This window comes from Pinus tabuliformis, chromosome 5_1, assembly GCF_031772625.1.
Source record: "Pinus tabuliformis cultivar Carrire ecotype Pingquan chromosome 5_1, CPIR1, whole genome shotgun sequence".
Classification (NCBI taxonomy): Eukaryota; Viridiplantae; Streptophyta; class Pinopsida; order Pinales; family Pinaceae; genus Pinus; species Pinus tabuliformis.
This window is the reverse complement of record NC_142305.1, coordinates 934,345,599-934,357,760: the sequence shown is the minus strand read 5'-3', so window position 1 is coordinate 934,357,760 and position 12,162 is coordinate 934,345,599. Positions and strand designations below refer to the sequence as shown.

The window sequence follows — 12,162 nt, the reverse complement described above, 5'->3', positions numbered from 1 at the left end:
GCATCAATCATAGCTTGCCAATAAGGACTTCTGGCACAGTGGAAAGGTATGTCAAAATAGTACCAAAAGTTAGCAATGGCCTTCCTTGCCTGACTATGGATATTTTTTTTCCAACCAGTGCCATCCAAGGTAGGTTGGGAACCGGGTTTTGTGCGGGGAGCAAAAAAGGCGTTTATGTTTCCACCTCCAGTGTTCAAGGAAGGAGTTGAAGGACTGGCATGGCTTTGAGTTTGACTTGGCCTTGGAGGCATGTGTGGAAAACTTGGGAACGGCATTGAGGATTCAGCAGATTGAGGTGACATGGGGCTAGTGGCACAAAAAGTATCAACTCCAACATTTCCTATTTCAGCAGTTTGCTTTGCTCTCTTGGCATTATGCTGCTCTAACATTTCAAGGGCCAAGGCTGCTTGGTGTTTGACATTGTCGTCAACCTTGTCGCAAATACCTATATCATGGCCAGTTATTTGTGCAAGGTGGAACTTGAATCTATAAATGCCTCCACTACATTTTGTTTTGCAAAATTTACAAAGGAGCCTGGGGTCTCCGGGAATCCTGTCACAATAAGCCCAAGCAAAGTCCTTCTCTCTCGGCATTGTTGTTGCTTTGAACTTGTGTTTAATTTGTGGCTTCTGTTAAGATTTGGAGTCCGGCTTCTATTTAATTTGTGGCTCCTGTGAAAGACAAGAAAAAATCAAATTTAAAAATCATCCAAAAATTTAAAATATGCTAGAAATTTAAAAAAGTAAATGAAGACAGATGGACAAAACACTCATATCTGTAACTCTGACTGGGTAGTATGGGTAGAGCATTGGTCATCTGTATATGGATCAAATTCTCATACATTTCACTCCTCTGGTGTGAACCAAGATAGTCATGAAAGAAGCCTTGTAGGCTTGTACAGTATTCAGGTTTTGCTGATAGAAATATGGTCTCTGTTGAAACTTGAATCAGCAGTGTATGGAATCATGGATCTGGTGTTAGGGAGTGTATTTCAATGACAGAGCATTCCTCTCAACTTACATACCTCGGACCTGTTTTGTGAAAGCATCCTATTGCAGATTCCAGAGTGGACAATCATCAAACTTTGGACTCTGGAGATACGAGATAGCTCATAGCTCGGAATTACCTGTGATCATTGTTGCAGACTTAATTAAATTACATTCACCTGTAGCTGCTTCAAGCTCAGACTTGGTGCTACTTGGAACAGTCACCTAGGAACAGAATTGTGGCTCAGATTTGTTGGAGGGCTCAGTCCTTGAGGCACAGTTTTAAGCTTGGAGTCCATACCAAAGCCAACTGTCACAGTCATATAAAATTTTGTATAATATGTTCTAAATTAATCTTTTCCAAATTACAGGTTGCTGCAATTTCAACCTCTTCTTGGCATGCCAAAATGAGTGTATATATTTATTTTTTGTACTTGCAAAGTCTTTCCCAATATCTTCTTGATCCAATTCAAACTATTGGCTTTTTTGCCTCGCCATTTTTTTGTCAATTTCAAGCCTAGTAACTTCAAAAGCTCATTTCAATTAGTCATTGTCATATCAACCGTGACGGCTGTGGGACTCTTTACAGTTTTGCATGGATTGAGAAGGACATTAGAGTCTAGACCATGGCCTTTACAAGGTTGACATTTATGGAGACTCAAATTTAATTTTAATCTTTTTGGCAAGATATTAGCTCCTTGCCAACCAAGACTGATTGACATATTGGACAGAGATATTAGCTCCTTGCCAACCAAGACTGATTGGCTTATTGGACCGGGATATTAACTCCTTGCCAACCAAGACTGATTGACTTATTGAACAGGAGATGGCAGATTGCGAAACATGAATACATTTGAGGATGTCTACAGACAACATGTTGACAAGATTTGGAATGATGTAACGAACAGGCACACAAAAGAAGCAAAGGAATTGCACAATGAAGTTTGAAGTGCAATGTTTAAAATTGGGAACAGTAAGGAGCTACCGGCAATCCCAGACTATCTTTCAGAGGAAGGCAAGAATTTTGTGAAACTTTGTCTGCAGAGAAATCCTGTAAACCGTCCTATTATAACGTATATCAAATCAAAATGCGATGCAAGCTACCGGTACCCAAGCCTCGGACAGTCGAATAGATGCAATGCTTCTTATTATTAATGCATACCTCACACTTAATCGCCAAACTGTGACCTGAGTTTCACAAGACTCGACAGGGACTGTGCTTCGAATGCGGCTTCGTCGTTCGAATGCGCTTCGACAGGCTTCGTCGTTCGACAGGGAATGTGCTTCGAAGGCTTCGTCGTTCGAATGCGGGAATGCTATAAACGCAAACGCGGCAATGTTATCACCGTTAAACAGTTAAACAATTCACGGGAATGTTATAAACGCAAACGCGGCAAACCGGAACCGGCGAAAACCCTATTGAATTTGGCGGGACTCGTTAAAATCGGCAGAAATCGCATAAATCGCGAGTCAAACTCGCGTTGACCACGAGTTAAACTCGGTCAACGCGAGTTGACTCGCCCAGATTCGAAACGGAACTTCTAGCCGCCGATCCGACTTGCAGTCGCGATTAATCGCCGGAATCGGCGATTCCTGTTTCATTGATTAGCATACATACGAGGCCTCTGTACGATAGCTATATATGCATGGACCCGTATGTAACACACTATATATATAATAAACCCTTAAATGAACAGAAATGTTAGTTTTAATGTTTAAAATTTATAAAAGTGTAAATTAAAATTTATGAAATTAAATAAAATTTAGATATTTGAATAAAATCTCCAAATCAAATCAGATTTTGTTTTATAAAATCAACACTTATAAAAATTAAGACATGGAGATGGAGGAAGTTAGTGAACGGGGATTTATGAGAAGGAAGGGGCGGTTGGAGGAAGGGGGAAAAGAAGGAGGAGGAAAACTTGTAACACAGAGCCTTGTTTGTTCTGAAGTTTTTGGGCATGGGGGAACAGAGTGCAGCAATTGAGAAGCATTTTGGACTGAGTATCTAGGTTGTACTTAGTTTGGCTGGAGCAATTCTGAAGCATTTTGGACTGAGTACCTAGGTTGTACTTAGGTTATGGTCTTTTGGTAACGGGAGCGCGCTGAAGCAATTCTGAAGCCTCTTCATCCGCAGGAAACCAGGTAGGTACTTCTCATCAAATCAATCAATTTGAAATATGAAATTTTGTTAAATTTTAAAGCAGGTTCATGAAAATTTCATATGCTATTCAGAGTAAATCACTGTTTAAAATTTATTTAGAGTCTTTGCAGATCTGATCCAGCTGATCAGCCCTAGATCTGTCCTAGCTAATCTCAATCTCTCTCAATGCTCCTTGCACCCTCCTCGGACCCGGGATGCTTAGATGGAAGTCCTTCTCCTCCCAATCACTGAGATGTCCTTCTCTCATTGTCTTGTGCTCACTCAATGTATTGTGTTTCTTATTCCTTAACCTAGCCTTTTTTTTATAAAATTGAGTTATGATCAAATCCACAACCCTAATCTCCAAAACGATTGACAGTTGAGATTAGATCTCACCTCACTTGAAATCAATGTTTGAGATTCATCGAATTCACTAATGCAAAAAGCTTTGCATTACATTAGATCAACTTACTTTTGTATTATAATTTTTTTTTCTTTAATCACTAAAGTAATTGCTAAGGTTAATTAAGGGTGTATTAAGTGATTTCCACATGCCTAGATAGTTAGGCCTATGCAAAAGTATCTTCTCGAGCTACAAACATCAATAGATTAAACATTGATGGAGTTTGTTGACTGAGGGCTTGGTGGTGGGTTAGTTGTAGAAATCGATGGTGTAGCTGAACCTATGGCTGGGTTGAGAGTTGTCCCCCACACCTTGGTTACAATTGTTGAGAAACCAAGTGTAGTGTAGAGTAATGCTTGATTCCTCTTCTTGATAATTACTTGTGAATATTATGTGTCTGCTTATTACTTCTTGTGTCTTCTTCATCAAGCAATTTACAAATGTTTGGAACCCAAAAATCACAATGAGACAATGGACAACAGAAATTAGGCCAAAGGCCAAGGAAAAATCCACAAGGGAAAATCCCAACAATCCTTCTCTTAGAGAATCAGATCAAAATGAGAGATATCCAAGACCAAGACCAAACATCCAAAAAGATACCAAGCCAAACCCTCCTCCAAGTCCCCTCCAATAGTCAGTTGATTTCTGGTAGCATCGGATGTGCTCTAAGCCTCAAAAACTGTAGGGAGACTAGGACACATGTATTCTATCGTTTTGGGAAATTTTACCCAAAGATAGTTTTATTAAAATAATTAATTATTTTTAATGGGTGCCTAAGTCTAAACTTAGGAAATTAAAATAACTAAAGGGTATTAATGAAACTAGGTGTGAATCTTCTAGAAGAAGACAAAGATCGAGTCAATATGATCTAAGACATTCATTGGAATCTAATCTAGGCTGTTGATTACTCAACTGGAAGATTATAAGAGGGACTTCGATGGGTATTTGGAAAACAAACCAGGGAGATACTCAGTTGTCCAAGCAGATTGATTTTGTCATTGACTGAAGTTCGGCAAGAGAAAATCGAATTAGAGGGAGAGTTGCAGGTTAGAGAGAGAGGGCATCAACAATAGTCAGGAGTGTAGGAAGCAGAGAGAAGAAGCAGAGCAGAGGAGGGACATCGTAGAGGTAGTGACGTTGGGACTGCGCAGTCACTGCACAGGTGACACAGTGAGGGAGCAATTCCTCTCCAGAGTCAAAATTTCACTGTGAAGAATGAGAAAATTGTTTGTAAAATTTCTCATAGAAATTCCTCTTCTATTCTGCTAGTTGTATCTTGTAGATGAGATTTTGCTGAAGATCAATAAAGAAACCCTCATTTGCTGCACCAGTTTTCCTACATTGGGTTCTTCTGGGGACAGTTGTCCAAAAATCACTGTCACTGTGATTGTACTTGTGCTAATATTTTTCCTTGCATTTACTTTCCGCCGTGTTTTAATTGTGTGGGCTACAATAGAATTTATTTCGATATTTGCTGTAGAAACACTGTGAATAACTTATTTCTGAATTAATAAGTAGAAGAAATAATATTAGTCACTGCAGTTGGATTTCTATTCTCACATGGTATCAGAGGTAAGGAGAAGAAAGAGAATGGAGCTAGAAGCGCCAACATTGAACAGAAGTGGGAGCTGCATAGGCAGCAGATCGAATCCCCAAAGGGATTGTGCAGTCGAGGAGGGAAACATTTTCATGGGAAAATCTCTATTGAGTGAGTCGACAAAGAGAAAGATTTCCAGATCGAACTTTTCTAGTGATAGAGGGAGCATCGCAACAGTCTCAGCGCAGAGCAGTCTTTAGGTGGGACGCAATTTTGCTGGGCAGAAAAGCGTCAGAGATCGATAGGAAAAATAACACAAATAAGGATGGAAAATCAAGATGTCCCTGATTTATCTTCCAGATTGGAAGAAGAATTCGCAAGCTTGTCAAGTTCAGCGTCAGCAAATGTTTGGTATATTGATAGCAAGCCTTTAGCTCACATGATTGGAGTACGACAATACTTTTCGAGCTATCAAGAAGAGCAGATGGACTTCCAGATCACTATGAGAAACAAAACGAAGCCTACTCCAGTAGGGAGAGGCACCATAACATTTCAGACGGAAGCAGGAACCAACATCTGAGCCACCAATATTCTCCATGTGCTTCGGTTAGGAATGAATCTGATTTAAGTGTCCCAGTTACAAGACAAGGGATACGATGTATACTTCATTGGAAGGAAAGTATACATCAAACATCCAAGCTAGAAGAAGATGAGACAAATTGGAGCTCGAAGCAACAGACTATATAGATTGTAGCTTGAGTCTCCAATGGCACTGATAGGCAGCAATCATAATGGTGAAAAGGAACTGAATGAACTGTGGCACAAGAAAATGGGACACTTACACCATGGAGCACTGAGGATGCTCAGAGAGACTGTTACAGGAGTTCCAGTCCTTAGTACTGAGCATGATGATGTATGCAGAGGATGCATACTAGGGAAGTACGCTAAGGCAACTTTTTCCAGAAGTAACAACAGAGCGAAAGGCGTATTGGGATTGATACACTCATATATTTGTGGCCCAAAGTCCACGAGAGCTATTAGTGGTGGCGAATACTTTGTCACCTTTATTGATGATCACTCTAGAAAAACCTGGATCAATTTCTTAAATACCAAGGATGAGGTTTTTGATCAGTTCAGAGAGTTCAAGGCTCTCATAGAGAACATGACAGGAAAAAAGATAAAGGTATTGCGTTCAGATAATGGTGGAGAGTATACAAATAAAGACTTCACAAATTTCTGCGCAAAGGAGGGCATCAAAAGAAAATGGACAACTCCATATAATCCAGAGCATAATGGAGTAGTAGAGTGAAAGAATAGAACTATTGTTAGGGCGACAAAGGCTATGTTGTATGACCAGGACTTGCCTAGATTCTTATGGGCATAGGCATGCAACATAGCAGTGTATATTCAGAATAGAACTCCTCATAGAGTATTAGGGAAGACAACCTCCTCAGGGGTTTTCTTAGGGAGAAAGCCGGAAGAGAGTCATCTCCGGATATTCGGAAGTGTGGCATATTGTCACATTCAGACGAGAAGTGTAGTAAACTCGATCAGACTGCAGAAAAGGGGTACCTCATAGGATATAGCAAGACCTCGAAGGAATACATAATCTACATTCCTAGCAACAAGAAAATTGTAGTAAGACGAGATGCAAAGTTCATGGAGGATAGAGCTTTCAGGAAATCTCGAGAGATGCCAGTGTTGGTTTGGGGTAGCATCGGATGTGCTCTAGGCCTCAAATTTTGCAGGGAGGCTTGGACATGCATTCCAAAGAACCCAGAAACCGTTTTGGGAAATTCCACCCAGAGACGATTATATTTAAATAATTAATATTTTTAATGGGGTTCCTAAGTTTAAACTTAGGAAAATTAAAATATTAATGGGTATTAATCTAATTATGGGTGAATCTTCTAGATAAAGACGGAGATCAAGTCAAAACGATCTGGGCCTTTGATTAGGAGATAATCTAGGCCGTTGGCCGTTGGTTGTCCAACAAGAAGATATAAGAAGGGGCTTGAGGGTCATTTGGAAAATGCACCAAGAGAGATCAAGAAATTGATTTTTTGAAGTGAGAAGTTCTCAGGAGAAAAAATCGATTGAGAAGATTTCTTGCAGCAGAGGGCCAGTGAGAATCCGGAAAAAGGAATTTCTAGAGAGTACGAGGCAGAGAGAGGACAAAAAGACGTCCAGAGGAAGGCTAACGCTGGCCCATGCAGTGCTAATGCAGAGGCAATGCAGTCCTTGAGGGGAAGTTAAGTTTCCTGCTAAGGGAAGTTGAATTTTAGTTGCCGGGAGCCGGGGTGTGAGTCCGGGAGGTAGAAGATCGATTTCCTCAGCCAACAGAGGATCCGGAAGAGGGGAAGCATAATTCCCAGTGGGGTGACGCAAAAACTACTAGGAGTGATGTAGTTTTGCACAAAGGCCACGCAGAGGGTGACGCAGATCCTCCAGTTCAGCATGATCAATCACTGATTCTGCCAGTGACAGGGTGAGATCATTTCACCAGTCTTTTGTTCAGTATTCTCTCTGTATCGGATTGCTAGTTGAGCATCCTAGAATTGTACTCAGATTTTCTCCTGCATAATAATAAAACTCTCAGAGTTGCTGTACCGATTTTCTTGCATTGGGTTTTTCCGTGGACATTTGTCCAAAAATAACGGTGGCCTATGTGCTTGCATTTCCTTGCCCAGTTTCTATGTTTCAGAATCATATTTAATTTGGTGTAGGTTGCTTCATTGATTTTCTTCAATGTTTCAAGAAGGAATTTGAAATAAGTTTGTAATGTAATTTACGATCTAGGTGAAGTAGATTCAGTTGGTTACAGTAGGATTCCTGAGATTGTTAGATCTAGGAATTTTCACATGGAATCAAAGAACTGGAGCAAGGGCCAACTTGGTGCAGTAAGCAACGGTTCAAATCCCCTGAGGGATTGTGTAGTTCTACCTAGGGGGCTATATTTTTATGGGTGTCTCTCTCTGAGTGAGCCGACAGAGAGGTAAGGCTGTCGGATCAAGAATTTGTCGAGGCAAAGGGAGCCACATAGAGCTCAGTGCAGAGCTAGAGGGACACAGTTTTCTACAAGCTAAGTGTTGGGTAGAAAAGCCGTCAGAAGAAGGAAGCAAATCACATAGTGAGGGAATACTTCTTCAGTGATTTCTTATCGAGGAAATCAATATTTCTCATTTGTTGGGCAGCAGAGGAGCAACAGACTTACTAGCTCCATTAGGGAGTATGTAAGCCAACCTAGAAGCTACGTAGTAGGGAGAAAGAGGGAGTTGTTCGACATTTTTTAGAGGATATGGAAACCAGTCGCTTGAGGGATTAGGACAGCTTGGGTGGGGCTTCCAACTACGTCATCTCGAAGGCTAGAATATCTTTCCTTCTAGATGAGCATGCCCTCAAGACATATGTTGACAACCCGGTGGCTGAACATGCGGATGTAGATCTGCTGAAAAAGTACAAGGCTGAGATGGCAAAGGCCAAGAGGATGATCCTGGATGGAGTCAAGGATCACATGGTGTGCCACGTTGCTAGCAGAGCGACTGCTAAGAAGATGTGGGATGCCTTGGCCACGTTACATCAGGGATCTTCCGAGCAACGAAAGATATACTTAGAGCAGAAGCTGAGATCTGCTCAGATGCAGAAAGGGGAGCATGTGGATCCATTCCTCACGAAGTTGAAGGAAACCTGTGATGAGTTGTGTGTTGCGGGGCATACACCTTAGGATTCAGAGTTGGTTAGACTAGCCCTCAATTCTGTCTCAGATGAGTGGCAAGTCTTTGTCCAAAGCATCCTGGGCAGAGCAGCATTGCCTAATTGGGATGATATTTGGGCAAGTCTAAAACAAGAGGAACTGAGGAGAGACTTGGTCAAAGTCAAACTTGACGGAAGTAATAGCAGTAGTGGGTCGAAGCCTAAGGAGGAGGATAATGCAACCCTTGCATCAAAGGGACAATAGGGGCAACAAAGACAAAAGGACGTCTCCAAGGTGAAGTGTTTTAGATATGGCGAGATGGGCTACTATGCATCCCAATGTCCTTTGAAGAAAAAGGACAAGGATGAGAAGCACGATCCTAAGGTTGCAATTGCAAAGATTGAACAAGAGGAGTAGTTTGCCATGACAACCAAGATACCTCCAGGAGGGAGGTGGGTTGATATAGAATTGTAGTTCGATAGAGCTACAGATAGGCAAGATCCTTGAGGAGCCCACCTCTTGGATCATCACCTTGCTACGGGAGCCCATGATTAGTAGTAGCAGGATGGAGGAGTTCTCAGTTGGTGCCATGGAGTGTTGATTTGACAGATGCAGTAGTTAGTAGCGCCAGAATGTGAGGAGTGCAGAGCAGAGAGGCAGAAATGCGTGGAGGCATAGTGCAAAGCTTCGACAGCGCAGTGGCTTCAGAAGACATCATGCGACTAGTAGTAGTCAAACTTTCAGTACCGTGTATCTACGAGATATGTTTCTAGTTTTGTGTTTCAGTTGTTTGTCTCAGCGACTAAGTTGCATTACAAATGTAGTGTTAGTAGTAGCAGTGCTAGCAACATAGTAGATGCAATATTTGAGAGTGAGCTGTAGTACAAATGTAGCATTGGCAATGGCAGTGTCAAAGGAAATAGTACAATAGCAACAACAATGTGGTAGTTGGTGGACAACATGTTAGATATCAACAGCGCAGAGGACGATGCTTCAGAGTCAGAGTAGTACGCAGCAACAGTAGATTGCTAGAGCACATTCCTTTGCTAAGAGGGAGTGTGGATTTGGGGTAGCATCGAATGTGCTCTAGGCCTCAAATTTTGCAGGGAGGCTTGGGGCTTGGGCATTTGCATTCTAAAGAACCCATATACCATTTTGGGAAATTCCACCCAGAGACAATTATATTAAAATAATTAATATTTTTAATGGGGTTCCTATGTCTAAACTTAGGAAAATCAAAATATTAATGGGTATTAATCTAATTGTGGGTGAATCTTCTAAATAAAGACGGAGATCAAATCAAAACGATCCGAGCCTTTGATTAGGAGATAATCTAGGCCGTTGGTTGTCTAACAGGAAGATATAAGAAGGGGCTTGAGGGGCATTTGGAAAATACACCAAGAGAGATCAAGAAATCGATTTTCTAAAGTGAGAAGTTCTCAAGAGGAAAAATCAATTGAGAAGATTTCTTGTAGCAGAGGGGCAGTGAGAATCTGGAAGAAGGAATTTCCGGAGAGTACGAGGCAGAGAGAGGACAAAAAGACATCCAGAGGAAGGTTGACGTTGGCCCACATAGTGTTGACGCAGAGGCAATGCAGTCCTTGAGGGGAAGTCGAGTTTCCTGCTAAGGGAAGTCAAATTTCAGTTGTTGGGAGCCGGGGTGTGAGTCTAGGAGGAAAAAGATCAATTTTCTCAGCTAGCAGAGGATCCAGAAGAGGGGCAACATAATACCTAGGAGGGGTGATGTAGAAACTGCCGGGAGTGACACAATTCTGTGTAGAGGGTGACGCAGATCCTCCAATTCAGCAGGATCAGTCACTGATTCTCCCAGTAACAGGGTGAGATCATTTCACTTGTCTTTTGTTCAATATTCTCTATGTATAGGATTGCTAGTTGAGCATCCTAGAATTGTACTCAGATTTTTTCCTACATAATAATAAAACCCTCAGAGTTGCTGCACTGGTTTTCTTGCATTGGGTTTTTCCGAGGACATTTGTCCAAAAATAACGATGTCCTATGTGTTTACTTTCCTTTCTCAGTTTCTATGTTTCAGAATCATATTATTTGTTGTAGGCTGCTTCGATAATTTACTTCAATGTTCCAAGAAGAAATTTGAAATAAGTTTGTAATGTAATTTATGATCTAGGTGAAGTAGATTCAATTGGTTGCTGTAGGATTCCTGAGATTGTTAGATCTAGGAATTTTCATAACCAGCAGAAGATTAGTCAGCAAATGTTCCATTAGTCCAACAACAGTAGGGGCAACAAAGAGGACAAGCGCGAGGACAGATACCCGGATTGAGCACAGTGACCAGTACCAATATTTCCTCAGGAGTAGGGGATCCTGGCAGTGCTCAACAGATGAAACAACATGAGGAAGAATTGATTGAGCCTCCTACCACCAATGGTAGAACCAGTAGGGAAGTACGACAGACACTGAGGGATGCAAAGGAGTTTGTTGGAGCTTCCAGAATCGACCAAAGGCAGCATAGATAGCCTGACAAATACTAAGCCTTGGTAGCACAGGTCGAAGAACCTTCCAATTTTCAGGAAGCCATACATCACCAAGTATGGGTGGATGTTGTAGGGCAATTTAATTGTATGCTAAATCCTTGTCATTTAATTTGTCAACCTGGGGGTTTCGTAAACTTAGAAGCAAACAAAAATATATGGGGCCTCAGATGAAACTGTTGTAGGAAGTTTGTTTAGAATGGAAATGCATATTACAATTCTAAACTATTTTGAAAAGAAAAGATTCAGATCTATTTTATGAAAGCATATAAATGATTGGTCAATGAGATTAGTCTATTTTAGAAGATGGAGAAGAGGCTCTTGTTCAAGAGTCCTGGTTGTCCTTCCACATTCCTTCTATAATAACATTTCCAAACATCTAAGAAAGCATGAAGAGCTGTAACTATGAAAGCATATAAATTTAATCTAGGAAAACATATAAGAAAGTGAATCTTGATTCCGTCCAGTCCTAGTTCACAGAGAAAAGGCCCTTTTCTAAGAGTCCTTGTTGTCCTTCCACATCCAAACTAATTACTGAAAGGAGATCAATCTTCACACAACAAAACATGGCCATAACATGAATTCATACTAAAATTATCTACAAGTATTTACAACAAAGAAATAAGATGAACATCTAGAATTAAAACTAATATATTCACAACTATGAACATTACTCTACAACAAAGTGTACTTAGCTTGGTATGGGGATCCTTCCATTCCTCAATGAGCACACATGAACAACTATCACACCTTAAGAATCAAACAACAATGATAACTCATAATTTTGGAGAAAATGTTATTATTCATGTTGAATGAACAATCATAAATTTGATGCTAATGAATAACTGATCACTGTTTTTTTTCCTTTGAAGCATGTTCCTCTTATTTA

General features: G+C 40.8%; 1 protein-coding gene across 4 annotated transcripts in view; it reads left to right on the top strand.

Moving 5' to 3' along the window:
- LOC149167846 (exocyst complex component SEC6-like) overlaps positions 1-12,162 on the top strand; it is a 504,852-nt gene that overhangs the window by 358,358 nt on the left and 134,332 nt on the right. The gene's annotated exons all lie outside the window — the stretch shown is intronic.